Source organism: Myxine glutinosa, chromosome 5 (genome assembly GCF_964187855.1).
Source record: "Myxine glutinosa chromosome 5, kmMyxGlut1.1, whole genome shotgun sequence".
Taxonomy (NCBI): domain Eukaryota; kingdom Metazoa; phylum Chordata; class Myxini; order Myxiniformes; family Myxinidae; genus Myxine; species Myxine glutinosa.
In genome coordinates this window covers 193,491,789-193,508,723 of record NC_136265.1, presented here as the reverse complement: position 1 = coordinate 193,508,723, position 16,935 = coordinate 193,491,789, and the positions used below count along the sequence as shown (strand labels likewise).

General features: G+C 48.0%; 1 long non-coding RNA gene across 1 annotated transcript in view; it reads left to right on the top strand.

Annotated features, from left to right (window-relative positions):
• LOC144892446 (uncharacterized) overlaps positions 1-16,935 on the top strand; it is a 689,374-nt gene that overhangs the window by 129,899 nt on the left and 542,540 nt on the right. The window contains exon 2 of the long non-coding RNA XR_013623664.1: positions 979-1,128. This is a non-coding gene — a long non-coding RNA (uncharacterized LOC144892446). The remainder of the gene's footprint in view (positions 1-978; positions 1,129-16,935) is intronic.

Here is a 16,935-nt window from a genome sequence, read left to right as displayed (position 1 = left end):
AAGGAGAGAGAACGATGATAGAAAGTGAAAAACGAAGGAATTAATTACAACTAGAACGGGCACTCGGTAGAGCGCATACCTTCGCCGCAGCTACTGTTCTGTACTTGGCATGGGAGTGTAGGGAACAGAACAGTGAACAGTTTGGTGCTGATTTCATGCAAATCGGATAAATACGATTTTGACCTTTTCGTGACCTTGACCTTGACCTTTGACCCGATTGCTCCCAAAATCTAATCAAATGTGTCCCGTATAATAACCAATCATCCCACCAAATTTCATGCAATTCGGTTGAATACTTTTTGAGTTATGCGAATAACATACACACACACACACACACACACACACAGACATACAAATAAATACACAGCGATCAAAACATAACCTTCCGCTTTTGCGAAGGTAATGAACAATGTTTGCAATGAACACAGAAATAATGTTTGAATATTGTTAAAAGGACATTGATAAGAGAAGATATGAAATAATCAACCCGGTAACACTTGGCTTTGTCTTTGTGACGTTTAAATGTTCATCAGAACAATAGAGATATGCAGGTTTTTACAAGAGAAGGAACAGGAACAGATTTCAGCTGGTTCGGCCCCAGATCCAGTAGTGTGAGTTGTGTAAGTTTATCAAACACTCCATGAGGAAGAGACTGGAGCTGGTTGCAACACAGATGCAGTAGTGTGAGTTGTGTAAGTTTATCAAACACTCCATGAGGAAGAGACTGGAGCTGGTTGCAACACAGATGCAGTTGTGTGAGTTGTGTAAGTTTATCAAACACTCCATGAGGAAGAGACTGGAGCTTGTTACAAATTAACAGAGCCTGGTTCATTTTGTTTGTGTTGAAATTAAAGGGTAAACACTATAATTTTATCATCCTGTATTTCTATTTAATACCCATAAAGCCGACGATAATTATAATTCTTGGGGAAAATGCCAGGGCCATAGAAAAGGCCCCTTTTTCATTCGTTAGAGTAGGTCGCGAGCAGACCGAAGGAGGCTGTCCTGTCTGCTTCCCTCACGCTGGTGGCTGCGGGCACGACTCCGCGCCATCTTGTGCGCTTCCCGCGCAGTGACTTCGGTTCGACGACCGCCAAGCTCAAAGTCATCGTTGAGACGCAAAGCTGAGTACGAGCCGACTTAAAACATTTTGGAGTGAAATCTGACAATTTACTATATATAACGATTTTATAACTAAGTGTATGTATGCATATATTTAAGCGAGGCTGTCATTCTCATTCTGGGGTTAGTTATTTTTTATTTAACTTAATAATAATTTTTAACTTACTTCATACTTCCATGGGATAGGGTGTCACTCCACTGTACCTGCGATCTGTTTTTAAAATTCCTCCGCCACTTCAACCAGATGCAATCAGCTTGCTATCGCTTGCCAAGCCAGCCGTTCCTTATTACACATTTCGTTGGAGTGCTTGCTGGGGTGCTTATGCTGCTTCATGAGGGCTCTTAATTAATTAGTCACAAGGCTGGGGAAGATTGGGAGTGTTATATCACCCTTTTTGAATATGATTAACCACCACGAGGTGAACACTATTCAGGCTGCTTTTGCAAGCCATGGCGTTAAAGTAGACAGAGCTCTCTATTTGATTTTACGTACCCATTTTTTTATTGACAAACATTTTTGTTCGACATACTAACCCTCCCCTCCCTCCCACCTTTCCCCTTCCCCTCCCCTTCCCTTTTCCTCCCCCCCCTTCCCTGCTCCTCCCCTTCCCTTCTCCTCTCCCTCCCCTTCCCATCTCCTCTCCCTCCCCTTTCCTCCTCTCCTCCCCCCTCTGACTCCCCCCTCTCTTCATATTCCCATCAGGCAACGCCAGGTACTTTTGCTAGCTCCAAATAAATAAATAACATATTGTAGCGGCTACCGCTGGGTTTTCACAATCGCCTTGCACCTATCAAGGACGCGGAGCGATCACCATGTCGGGCTTGTCCAGGACGCCCCGGCAGGCTCGCCCTCAACTTGCCAGGCCGCAGCCAGGACGCTGGGCCACGCCCCCTCTCGCCTTTCCTGGGCAAACGCTCCGGGATAATATGTATATATATTGCTGCCCGATAAACGGGCTTTTCAGAGTGCCTGAGTGTTTGGTTTGATTAAAGCAACTCGGATGAATTCCAGCTTTTTGTCACGTCCATTCTTCCGATCGACGTGGGAGCCCCAGCTCCTTCATTGGTGACCTACCGACATGGACACGGCAGTCGCTCTTAAACTGCCTACCTTCTGGGAGGGTCACGCGGCGGTTTGGTTCGCACAGGCGGATTCCCTGTTCGCCCTGCGAGGCATCACGGCCGACGACACCCACTTCCACCATGTGGTAGCAGCGCTCGGTTCGGCCACCGCGGCCCGTGCCCTGAGCCTCCTCGAGAGCCCGCCAGCCGCTGACAAATACGGCGTGATTAAGAAGCTTCTCCTCGACGCTTTCGCCCTCCCATCGGCGGAACGCGCACGGTGCCTGCTCGACCTGCCCGAGCTCGGCGACACGCGCCCTTCCGAGCGAATGGACTACATGCTTTCACTGCTCGGCGAGCACTCTCCGGCATTCCTGTTCCGGGAGCTGTTCCTCCATCAGCTGCCTAACCCGGTACGCCTCGCCCTGGCAAGCACGACGATCACAGATCCCCGGGCCCTTGCCAGAGAAGCCGACAAGATCTCCGCCGCAGGTCAGCGCATCGCAGCGGCGACATGGGACCCACCGCCGTCCGACGCAACACCCATGGCGCCCGAGCACCCGGCACGGTCGACGACCGAACTGCCGACGCAATTGGCGGCCGCTACACCGAGCCGACCACCTCCAGCACGACGACCGGGGCCTCCACTTGACCAAGCGTGGTGTTACTATCATGCCAGGTTCGGACAGAAGGCCCGGACATGCCGACCCCCGTGCACCTTCGGCAGGCAGGGAAACGGCCGGGCCGGCGTTCATTACCAGCCATGAGCGCCGGCCACACGGGCAACTTACTGTTCATCACGGATAAAGTGTCCGGACGGCGCTTCCTGTGCGACACCGGCGCCCAACTGAGCGTCATACCCGCCTCTGACCAGGACAGGCAGTCCGCGGTTTGCGGCCCCTCCTTGGTTGCGGCCAACGGATCGACCATCCGCACCTTCGGCCCGCGCAATGTCACCCTCTGCTTCGGCGGCCAACGCTTTGCTTGGACGTTTGTAACCGCAAACGTGCCCATGGCTCTGCTAGGCGCCGACTTCCTCTGTGCACACGGACTGCTGGTGGACGTCCAACGGCGTCGTTTAATCAACGCCGAAACCTTCAGCTCCCTGGTATGCACATTGAGCAGCTCCGCGCCGACCGAGCTGGCATGCGCCGTCCCGGCGGCGAACGAGTTTGCTCGCCTGCTCACGGAGTTCCCGGCCCTCACGCGGCCGACGTTTTCGGCCGTCGCAGTACGGCATGGGATCGAGCACCACATACCAACCACGGGCCCGCCGGTCTACGCCAGGGCCCGCCGCCTCGACCCAGCCAAGCTCGCCATGGCGCAGGCCGAATTCGACGCGTTGGAGCACCTCGGCATCGTGCGGCGCTCCGATAGCACGTGGGCCTCGCCACTGCACATCGTGCCAAAGCCGGGGGGTGGATGGTGGCGGGACGGGTCATTTTTTCGAAAATTGATCTCATACGGGGATATCACCAGGTACCTGTCAGGGCGGCCGACGTCCCTAAAACGGCAGTCATCACGCCGTTCGGCTTATTCGAATTCTTGCGGATGCCGTTTGGTCTCAAGAACGCGGCTCAGGCGTTCCAGCGCTTGATGGACGGCGTGCTGCGTGACCTGCCGTTCCTTTTCGTTTACCTGGACGACATCCTCGTCGCCAGCACGTCCCGGGCCGAGCACCTCCTCCACCTCCGAACACTGTTCGGGCGCCTCAGCGAGCACGGCCTCATCGTCAACCCGGCCAAATGCCACTTCGGCACGACGGCCGTTGATTTTTTGGGCCACCACATCACCAAGAACGGGGCCGTGCCGCTGCCAACCAAGGTCGAGGCCATCACCACGTTCCCGCGTCCCCGCACCATAAATGCCCTGCAGGAATTCCTGGGAATGGTGAATTTTTATCACCGCTTCGTGCCCCGCACTGCTCAACTCATGCGGCCCCTCTACGAAGCCCTCCGGGGCAAGCCGGCCAAGCACGACATCGCCTGGTCCGCAGCAATGGATGCGGCCTTCCAAAGCTCAAAGCGGGCCCTCGCCGACGCAACACTGCTCGCTCACCCGGTGCTCAACGCTCCCATCGCCCTCACCACGGATGCCTCCGACTACGCGGTGGGCGCCGTACATGAGCAATGGGTGAACGGGGTTTGGCAGCCACTCGCTTTTTTCAGCCGGCAGCTCCGGCCGAACGAGCTCAAATACAGCACGTTTGACCGGGAGCTCCTCGGTCTACACCTGGCCGTCCGCCATTTCCGCCACCTCCTGGAGGGCCGACCTTTCACGGCGTTCGTCGACCACAAGCCGTTGGTTTACGCCATGGCCAAGGTCAGGGAGCCGTGGTCGGCCCGCCAACAGCGCCACCTCTCCGCCGTGTCGGAGTTTACCACGGACATCCGGCACGTCGCCGGCAAAAACAACGCCGTGGCCGACTGTCTTTCCCGGGCCAGCGCGAACGCGGTCCACCTGGGCGTGGACTTTGCACTTATGGCGGCGGACCAAACCACCGACACCACGGTGCAAGCCCTCCGGGCGGCGGACACGGGCCTCCGCCTGGCCGACATCCCCTTTGCGGACACTGTCCTGCTCTGCGACGTCTCCCAAGGCCAGCCTCGCCCCATCGTGCCCGTCATCTGGCAACGCCGCATCTTCGCCTCCCTCCACGGTCTTTCCCACCCGGGCCGGAAAGCTTCCCAGAAGCTGGTGTCGGCGCAATTCGTCTGGCACGGCCTTCGTCGGGACGTCCGCGATTGGACCAGCACCTGCACGGCCTGCCAACGGGCCAAGGTCCATCGACACACCCAGGCCCCGCTGGCACCTTTCACCGTGCCCGAACGACGTTTCGACCACGTCAACGTGGATCTGGTGGGCCCCCTCCCCCCGTCACGGGGGTTCACACACCTGCTCACCATGGTGGACAGGACCACCAGGTGGCCGGAGGCCGTTCCCCTCGTCTCCACCACCACCGCCGACGTGGCGCAGGCTTTCATCGCCACCTGGGTCGCCTGCTTCGGCGCACCGGCGGACATCTCGTCAGACCGCGGACCACAGTTCACCTCCGAGCTGTGGGGCGCGGTCGCCCGCAACCTGGGGGTCAAGCTCCACCGTACTACGGCCTACCACCCCCAAGCAAACGGGTTGTGCGAGCGATTCCACCGCTCCATGAAGGCCGCGCTCATGGCCGGCCTTCAAGACGGCGGTTGGGCCGACCGGCTGCCGTGGGTCCTTTTGGGCCTCCGCACGGCCCCCAAGGAGGACCTCCAGGCATCCACCGCCGAGCTGGTCTCTGGCCAGGCGCTACACGTCCCGAGCGAATTCGTGCCCGACGCTACCAGTCCCTGGTCCGCAGCTCACCAGCGCTCGGACCTCCAGGAGGCCGCCCGATGGTTTGCCCCCGTGCCAACATCCCACCACGGTGACCCCCAGTCCTACGTCCCCCCAGCACTTCGCACAGCGGAGTATGTTTTTGTGCGTCACGACGCACATCGGGGGCCACTCCGGCCGCCGTACGACGGGCCCTTCCGGGTGCTGCGACGGGACGACAAGTCGTTCGTCATCGACATCGGCGGCAGGTCGGACCGGATTGCGGTGGACCGCCTCAAGCCGGCGCACGTGGACGTCGACCACCCACCACGGGTGGCCCTTCCGCCGCGGCGAGGCCGCCCCCCGTCCACGGTGCCCCCCACTCGACCGCCCACCACCACACCGGACCCCCTCCCACGACCCGCCAGGGGTCACTTTGGCCGGGTCATCAGGACCCCCCTCAAATTGACCCTGCCGGTGCAAGTCGATTCTGGGGGGACGTGTGTAGCGGCTACCGCTGGGTTTTCACAATCGCCTTGCACCTATCAAGGACGCGGAGCGATCACCATGCCGGGCTCGTCCAGGACGCCCGGGCAGGCCCGCGCTCAACTTGCCAGGCCTCGGTCGGGACGCTGGGCCACGCCCCCTCTCGCCTTTCCTGGGCAAACGCTCCGGGATAATATGTATATATATTGCTGCCCGATAAACGGGCTTTTCAGAGTGCCTGAGTGTTTGGTTTGATTAAAGCAACTCGGTTGAATTCCAGCTTTTTGTCGCGTCCATTCTTCCAATCGACGTGGGAGCACCAGCTCCTTCAATATCATCCAGCACACGACATCGCCGGGGCATTGCCGCAGTGCAGCACATGGAGACAGAATTGGGAGGGACCGGGTGAAATTAATAAATAATGTCGCGCAACTCCGATTAACACCAGAGTTGCGGATGCCGATTACGAAGGCTTTAACTCTGAGGCGGAAGCTCAATAGTGGATTCCAAAATCTAATCTAAAACCTAAGCGCGCGGAATGGAGGGAAACAGCGCAAGTCCCCGCAGCCTTATCTATTGAATTAACCAGGAAAATGCGTTCAAGTATTATGTACAAAAAGTAATATAAGGGTTTATTGGGAAAGGGCAAGGACAGGAAAAAGCACGCGCCGGTAATAAATATCCTAATCGGGATCCCGCACACCGACTTCAGAAACAAAACGAGGGATTATGAATACCAAAGAAACACGTCTTTTATGTCAAGTGTACGTGGAGCTCGGCCTTATCTTGTCTTTGTCGTCTTTGTGGCTGCCATCCAACACCGCTCCTTCCGGCCTGATCGCACACCACGAGGTCCCTCGCTCCAAGCGCCACGCGTCCCACGCAGGCTAGCGGCTCCACACGAGGTCGACTCGGACCAAAGTCCTGCCGCGTCTCAAACCCAACTGCTCAAAACGGACTCTGGCTCTGCACTCGAACTGCGAACTGCTTGGGCTCTCTGCGCTCAACTCGAACTCCTGATCCAACTGCCAGCAAAGGCGTCCGATGCTCACTCAGCTCGTGCTGAACTAAGGATCTCAACTCGGGATCCAACTCTCCGGACTGCCTCTCTCAACTGAACTCAGGATCTCAACTCAACTCGGGTGCACACGAACTCTTGACTGCCGAAAATGGCGTCCGGCCCTCGGTAATATCTCTGGCCGATGGCGTCAGCATTGGCGCACTCTTCAGCCAATCAGAGCCTCCCCCGGCTCGCCGGCTTGTCCAGGGGCATGCCCACTGCACCACTGCCACTCCCGTCCCCGACTCCGTGGTCACAGCACGTGCTATGCGAGGTGGGTAGGCCTCTCGGAGGTGTAAATGGTGGCGGCCAATTGTGGCGGTGTTCCAGCCTGATTTCTTCCTAAGTCATGTCAGGGGAAAAGGCGTCATTTAGTGTTGTACTAAAGGTCCTAACTAATGTTTAAGTGGTGTGCAATGCCAAAATGGACAAAGGTTTGACTACCAGGTGAGACATACAAGGGCTCTACCGATTATTCCCTACACTAACTATCACCTGAATCTCCTGGTAGATTCACACTCATACATCTTTACCCGACAAATGCCTACACATGACTTATTACAGGAAGTGTTCCCTATCGCGACATCTCGAAGCATGTTACCTACTCAGATCTACTCTGCTCTACATATTGCTCTACCAAATTCGTAACAATAATATTCGTAAAATAATTACTTTCTTAATCAATTGGCTCATGGCATACCTAAACCACCAGTGTTTAATCCGAAGCTGTATCAGTTTGAAAATTAATTAAATAGATAATGTAATAAATAAATAATTTATTGATTAATTGATTAATCAATGAATAATTAATTGATTGATTAATCAATAAATCAAAAATACCCTTTATAGCCAAATCACTTGCTCATTTTCCTGTCCAAATGTCAGCTTCTTAGCTCAAGACTTCTTAGCTCAAGTCAACTTAAGGTGCCCAAGATATTGCGCAGATGAGAAAAAAAATCAATAAGTATTTAATAAATCGATAATAATTAAGTAATTAATGGATTAATCACAAAATAAACTCAATGGTATTGATAGAATACTTACCCTGCGCAGTCAATTTGTGCGATCCAACTCTTCTGTTTTTGAAGAGTTTTTTTCTTTGATCCATTATGGCTGCAAGACCACATGAGCGATGACATAATAATTTAAATTTTCTAATATAATTGTTGCATAGATCCCCCTCAATACATTTCAAACTTATCAGACTAAGCCTTGTCCCTGTAAAATTATGATGACGTCATAATTAAGGCACCAATGTCATCATTAACACCATTTATTCCCCATGCGGAGTTCGTTACAATGAGCCACGTTTCAAATTTCTTCCATGGAGTGGTTTCGGAGATATAGAGGTGTGACGTTTTTACCAAGATGGCGTCCGTGCCACGTGACCTCCGACATCATAATTATGAATAAAAAAATTACAGGAGGAGGCGCTCCTATGGTAAAATTTTGTGTCAATCGGACCAACGGTTGCCAAGAAAATGAATTTTTAAAATGCAGACGCATGCGCGTACGCAACTGATTGCCTAACCCTGTTTTTGCTTCGCAAGCACAGGGTAACAATAAAAAGCTGTTATGTCGTTGATATATATATATATATATATATATATATATATATATGTATATATATATATATATATATATATATATGTATATATATATATATATATATATATTTTTTTTTTCTATATATATATATATATATATATATATATATATATATATATATATATATATATATATATATATATATATAGATGTACTGCAGGCTGGTCATGTGGGTGGGGCAAAGCTTAAACAATGTCAACGACAACAAAATGACAACAATACAAAAACATATATGTATTGTGTATAATGAAATAATATAACAACACAAAAAAATTATATGCATCTTATAAATATATACACATACGTATTGTGCATCATTTTATCTGTCTGTGTGTTAATCTGTCCCCATTTTATGGCGGCAGCTTCTCTCGCCACATTTGAAAATCTGCACCAGCATTGGATGCAGGATATTATTTTGCATGCAGCATATTCTACACTAAATTGTTTTAGCTTTTTAAAACAGATACATTTTGCCCTCTTTAGAGACAAATCCAACCTCCACCACCCAATGTTGCACCACCATTTTGCGGTGGGCGGTGTGGGTTTCTCAGAGCTTTGACTCTGAGTGAAACCAAGAGTGCGATATAATTAACCTTTATAAAGTCCATGAAATAACTTAAATTGATATATTAACTGAAAACGTTTCCCATCACTGGGGACGAATGCTATTGCTTGGAGCATAATAAATGGGATTAAGAACAGATACAGACGGCACCACAGTCTTCCCAATCAATAAAAATATTTGAATTCCCATTCTGATTTTAAAATGATTGACATTAGGCTCCGGGCCAGGTATGGTCCATCTGCACCCCCCCCACAACTCTCCGACCCTGGGTTTTTCTGAACCATTGGGGTGTCCTGGGGTGGAAATCAACTGGTAACAGTAAATAAACTTGGACTCACTACCCATTTGGTACCTATATTGGATGGTACCCTCAAAACAGCATATTTTTAAATCCGCGTTGCGCCATATTCGACACACGTGTTCTTTTGGTATTTGTGCCTGCTAATATTAACTCAGAATAAAAAGTTATATACCAAAAGAAAGCTGTTCATCTACTGATCATCATAGAATATTGACACATTACTTATAATGGTACCTTAATGGTCATAACTAGTGCTGAATAGCAGTACCCCACTTTAACGTAACATAATTCGGTATCGACCGTACTATTTCATCTTACACACATAATATGAACACATTACACCTGATATGCTTACATATATATTTTATTGGCTTTCTCCTGTATATCAGCTTTAATTTGATACCAGATACATCCCCATAGCTTCAATTCTCTTTTTTATACAGCGTGTCAAAGATACTACCTGTTTCGCGGGAACCATGAATCATATAATCTCGGTAACAGTCTTTGTCTATATTCAAAAGAACTGCCTATTACACTTATAAATGTCATTCATAATCAAATATCATAATCATACTGCCATCTTATTAACATATTAAACAAGAAAAACTTGTTTATTAATCACAGTAGTTTTTAATATCATCATATTAATATTCATACACTGGGTCAAACACCTTCCACAGAACAGTAACAATGTAATGCTCGAATATTTACTGTAAAAGTAAAAATATTTCTTATTTGAAACTAAATTTTAACATCCCATTGAAAAATTTTTTAGTATCGAATATTTTGATGATAAACCAAACATTATTGCTCAACAACAGATATCATAATAATATTAACAGTCAGTTTTATCCCTACAATTACATATGTATGTCGTACACTCAGTTAACCACATTATATCATATAATACAAGTATCCACTCTCAAAAGAACACAAACAAACAATTGCATTTTGTTAATTATCAACAAAAGTCAAACACTGCATGAGTGCAGTCAAGTTGGCTTGCTTGCACGAATGGCATATGTCCATCATGATCAGTCATCGTCACTGTCACTTTCATCGGTATCACTGTACAAAACACGATCCATATCATCAGGTGTTTCATCACCTGATTCATCATCACTCTCATCGTCGTCTGACATGACCTGAGCTATATCAGCCAGCTCACGCGGAAGCATGTCTCCATCATACCAGAGAGGATCCAGGCAGCCTTTCTCCTCTTCCCAGCCATGGCCTGGACTTGCTTTGGGAATCCTTGGTCGAGGAACGTGAGCTCTCTTCCAAATTCCCACTTGGTGGTTGACCCTTCGGATGTGCTGTGTGAGGCTCCTCATACATGGTGGAATATTGGCCATGTCTACATTGCCTGAGGGTAGGTGACGATTCTCCTTGGCACATAGCTCATTTATTCTCAGGAGTCGCAGATCATCAACGTGTGATACCTTTCCTCTTCCATACATGGCACATGTGAAGCTGTCTAGTTGATTGTTCAGCTCTTCTGGCACATCCCACGTATCTCCAAGCTTGTTGAGAATAGGGATGTATTGCGGCAGACGAAGCAGCGTTTTAACAGGTTTGATTTTTCCAATCCCTCGGAAAGCGCTAGTGCTGTCACAACCGCTGTAGGCGTGAAGTGCCATAAGAGCAGTACTCTTCTCTTGGCCGAAGTCTGCTGCGAGTTTACTGACGTTTATTAGCCTCTGCTTGTTTCCTGTGCCTGTGTCAAACAGTATCTTTATGTCGTTTATCGATGCGGCGTAGTGCAGTAAGATGAAGAATACATCCGAGTCTGGGCTCTTCACTCGAACAAACTCATATTTCTGGCTCCTGGCGTAGTTTACGTATAATATCACGCGCGAGTCTGTTTCTTCTTGAGACGATTCCAGCTGAGGCAACTCTTTGGCATTTGTTGTCTGACCATCTGTGGATGTGAGTTGGTATGCCTTCCCTTCACATATCAAGATCACTTTTCGACCATGGCACCGAGAAGCATACTGGTCACTGTTCCAGAGCCTGAGTAGCAGTCGGATGAACTGGATTTTATTCTCGTCGTTCGAGAGAAACATTTTCCAATCTTGCGGTTTCTTTGTAGCTTCTCCTTTTAGAATCAACTTTTCTCCACAGCCGCGACGTTGCCTCTCCATCGACTTCACTGATCCAGGTAGGTATTGATCTGTGCTGAACACCACATCTCCTGTCTTACTGATGATGTCAAAGACCTTGGAACAGATCTGGCTGAAGTTGTTAGGAATGTCTTTTAGATAGTAGAAGGTGGCATTTCCGTCATACACTGTCAGGGTGACCCTTGCCTGTGGTACAGTGATGTCAGTACAGTCCTTGGTCAGGAGCTGGAATGCCTTTGCCTTGTCTGTCTTTGCTAGGTACCCATCTCCGGTCGCCAAGCTGTATGGTACTGGAGTTAATGGGTATGACATCAGTTCCTTTAGGTCAAGTTGTAGCCCTTGATTTTGCGATTTCAGCAAAAGCTGAAATGCAACGTTTCCCTGGTGCTTGAACTGGGTGACTTTGTTCTTTGATGTCTTGGTCTTGGAACTTTTGTTCATGTTGTTCAGAGTTTTGAGATTGAGTCGTTTTACTGGTTCAAAAAAATCTTCGCCAGTTTTCAGTCGGACCTCAACAAATTTATCATGAGCTTGTTGACCGATGGCTTCAGCCTTCAGAACATCTGCAGCAACATCATCAGAGGCTGCACCGCCTGACGATAGAATCAACAGCTGGTCCTTTGTGTCTACCGTGAATGGATTCAGGAAACTGCATACCGCATCCATGGTCTTCTTCACCAACCTCTCTCCTTTTCTCACCTCTCTGGGACGTACATCACGATGCTTAGTGTCCTGTCCGCTGTCTGTCATGTGAGCCATACCAAGACATGCATCAACGTAGAGAGACCTTTCGTGAAGGGTGCGGACCCACCTCTGATATGCCTGGTAATTGGTGAGTAGTCCAGATATACCCGCACCAGCACCACCATGAGACTTTGCATGTCTCATGAAGGTTTCCTCCATTGTCTTGTCAACAGCACAGCGATTCCCAGGGATAAAGGAGCGAGCAACACTGATTGCTCCTCGTCGAATGAGGGTCAAAGCTCCCGGGTGCGAGCTATCTACGTTGGCTAAGAAGATGGAGAAATACGACAAATACCTGGCGTAGTTTTGGCCACCGAAGCTGAAGAAGAGGGGAGTCATACCGTTGATGGATGCAACATACAAGACAAAGTTGTTAGTCTTTACAGCTTCAAGGAGTGAGAGGACTAGACGTACATGGTCCATGTACGACACCCAGAGCTCAGCAGTTTTCCCCAATCGTCCCTTTGCTACACTCTGTCGAAATGTATCATAGTTATCTATGACCTTCATGATGAGTTCATCCGTCGAGACAGCTTCTAAGGTCATTTGACTGGGGGATTCAACAAGATCTTGCAGTCTTCTAGTTGAGTCGTCAGGGAGGGACGCGAACAGGTCATCAGCATTAGTTTCGTTGAGGTATTCCGCCAAGAGAAGCCTCTCCAAGCATTCCAGCATAAGTTTATGACAGTGTAACGCTCTGTCATAATTCTTTCCCGACATCACACCTGTGATAGATCCACTACCGATCAATCCTGCTTCCAGGAGGATATCTGACAGACCAGACCCAGCCATCTTCTTACCCATCATTTTCATGTAAGCACAAACAAGGTGGAAGGTGCCTATTAGAATGATGTGACTTTCGTACTTGTCGGGGGAGTTCCATACTAGGGGGAATGCCTTCATGCATACCCCCAAATCGAATGTGGTAATGACATAAGGCTGGCCAACTTCTCTGGTGGCCTCTTCAGCAGCACGCAAGCATTCCTGGACAGTTTTGTACTCGGTAATTGGTTGATTGATGACGGGATAGTAGTCTATCGTTGTGAGCTTCTTTGGTATTTCACCTGTCTCTGAGATGAAACTGGTCCAACCAGGAACTTGTTGTTGTGTTTCTGCCTTGAGACGGATCATGATCCATAGAGTCTGGAGTTTGGTCGATGTTCCTCTTTCTCCTACAGATCCTGGATATTGAAGCTGTTTTACTTGAAGTTTCGGGCTTTGTCTTTTGGTCACATAGCAGTCAGGTAATATGGTTGCTTCCGTCAACTGCAGAGAATGCCGTTTGGTCCTAACTTGAGTTGGCCTTGCTGGACCAGATGCGGCATGATCATCACTGACTTCTTGCATCATGATCCCGTGTGCTGTATGAACAGAACCTTTTCCTGTCAGATCATTCACCAATGAGTCGAAATTGTCAAACTCCGAGTGGAAGACAGACGGCTCTCGTGGTGACCTGATGATTTGGTTGGAGAGTTGTGTCGATGACTTCATCACTGATTCGGCCAGTGCAGTCTCCAATTCAAGTGAAAATGAATAACTCTCACAGTGTCCCATTCTATTAAGAAGGGTTATGAGCTTTTCACTTCTGTATAGATGTCTCAGGGACGTGCACATGATGATGTGTTTTGGAAGCTTCCAAGAGCCTTTGGTGGCAGCGCGACAGATATCTTGGCCGATTGATTGAACTAATCGCTGGCTTCGTTGTGACCTTGCTGATGTTGTTCCAGTTATGATGTAGCATAGCAGCTTCTTGAGTGAATCTGGTATAACATCGTCCATTTGTTGGAGATCAGAAGGACTTGGTGGCCATTTCAGTTCTGGGGCATTCGAGAAATCATCCAGAATTGACAGTCGTAAATGGCTACCTGCACTCTCAATCATATCTCTTGATCCCAATTTGAAGGCTTGTTTCACTGCTGTCTGGACGTCAATTGCAGTGCTGAATATTATGTAGGACTTTCCCAGATCACAGAATGATAGTCTCTCCCTGAAAGGCTCGTGGTTTTCAAGCTTCAGTTTTAGTTTGCTGGCTCGGTAGTCAGGATTCGCATATTTGCTGGTTTGCAGGTTAATGACATACATTTGCCTCAGGTCGGATAGTTTCATTATCTTCTTGGCCATTAACACATCCCTTTCAATGGCATCACATACCACATCGAATGCCTGTCTGTGGGCTTCTTCTAATTCTCCTTGATGGTGCTGTGCCTATTCGTCAGTACTGCGCCATTTCTCTGGCTTTTGCATATATTTCATACGGCAAGTTTTGTGGAACTTTGCCTCAGAGGCAAAAAGATCATGGCCTCGGATCCTCATTAAGAGCGTTTCATCTTGCTTCATTTCAGCCATCTCCAGTACCGGCTTCCAGCCTTCATACTCGAACTGGCTCATCCCCTGGGTAGTCCAACTGCCATGCACTTTCACTTTTTTACGACTTTCCGAAGAACAGAAGATACAGTCTGGCTTAAATATGATCTTGTCACCAGAACTAGTACGGGCCATCCGCTGAGTTGTGGCACCAGTTGTTTCAGATGTACCTGCAGTAGGAGGGTTCAGTCTGTCTAAGTTCATCGTGAAACGCTTGTAACACTCCCAGTGGAAACCATGGTGTTCGGCCAGAGATTCAGGGACCAAATCACATGTGTCCTTCATCATATGCGGAGACTGTGGGGGTTGTGCAAGGCGTCTTTCTTTGACCTCCTGCAGCTTGGCCAATTTCTTCTCAGAATTTTTGAGTCCAGATAACAAGTGCAACTCTCCATAGCTCAGTCCCTTTACATGAGTTATGCACACAATGGGTGGTTGTTCACTCTCACGTGTACGTTTCGCTCGCGCCGGATGTTCCATATTAGCGTTGTTACTTCACCTGCAAAACACATCAAAATATTGGTAAGTACCAAGCTGAATAATTATTATAAATTGCATCTTAATTATAAAAAATATCTTATATTGCATACTTAACTATGTAAAAAAAGGTGTTTAACTTAACTAATTGACTCGTTCTGTCGCTGTAAGAGACACTTAAATAACATAATTGTACAATCTGATGATCTCAATTTACGCAGGATACAAACATGGAAGGATCTGCATGCCATTTTCGTCAAAATTCCTGCAATAAACTACAGTGATACATCAATACAACAATATATTAAGTAACACATATTAACAATACATAGATTTTGTCATGTGTCCAACATATATGTACATGATATACGTGGCAGCATTTGTAAATTGACAAATGCAGCATCGCCTACAATATCACCCCATACCGGTAGTATCTTTGACACGCTGTATAAAAAAGAGAATTGAAGCTATGGGGATGTATCTGGTATCAAATTAAAGCTGATATACAGGAGAAAGCCAATAAAATATATATGTAAGCATATCAGGTGTAATGTGTTCATATTATGTGTGTAAGATGAAATAGTACGGTCGATACCGAATTATGTTACGTTAAAGTGGGGTACTGCTATTCAGCACTAGTTATGACCATTAAGGTACCATTATAAGTAATGTGTCAATATTCTATGATGATCAGTAGATGAACAGCTTTCTTTTGGTATATAACTTTTTATTCTGAGTTAATATTAGCAGGCACAAATACCAAAAGAACACGTGTGTCGAATATGGCGCAACGCGGATTTAAAAATATGCTGTTTTGAGGGTACCATCCAATATAGGTACCAAATGGGTAGTGAGTCCAAGTTTATTTACTGTTACCAGTTGATTTCCACCCCAGGACACCCCAATGGTTCAGAAAAACCCAGGGTCGGAGAGTTGTGGGGGGGGGGTGCAGATGGACCATACCTGGCCCGGAGCCTACATGGAATTAAAACAAAACCTAACAACAAATGAAGGATCTTCCTGATGGAGTGTTTAATAAACTCTCCGAACTAACGGGGCTCCGTCTGGATAACAACAAGATTCCGTCCATTCCGAGTGGAGTTTTTGATAAACTTACACAACTAGCAAAGCTTGAACTGGATCGTAATCAGTTAAAGTTCCTCCCCGTGGGAATCTTTGATAAACTCACTAAATTAACACATCTGGAGCTGTACAGCAACCAGCTGAAGTCTGTCCCTGATTCCATGTGAAGACTTGGATAATGCTCTCATTTAAAATCAGAACCTTTTAATCGGAATATGATGTGATAAAATCACGATAATATGAAAACCAAACTTTTGATAATAGAGTAGGTACATATTTTCCGACTATTACCAGATAAAACAACTACCAAAAGATGGACAGTCACTCAAACCCCCCACAGGTCCTCGACATTCTCAATGCCATGAACACATTTTGGTACATCATGAGCGATGAAGGTTGTGATCCAGTTTCATTGAAATTGTGTGTGCAGTTTCGGGTTAGAGGGCAAATACAGTGTATATGGAAAGTCTACAATCTCTTTCAAATTTTTTACCTTTTGTTGCTTTAAAGCCTGGAATTAAATTGCATTCAATTCAAGGAACCGCTACACAATCAGACATTACAGCTGTGTGTCTGTTGGGATAGGGTCTCTGCCATCTTTGCACACCTTGATTGGGCAATATTTGCCCATTCTTCGGTACCA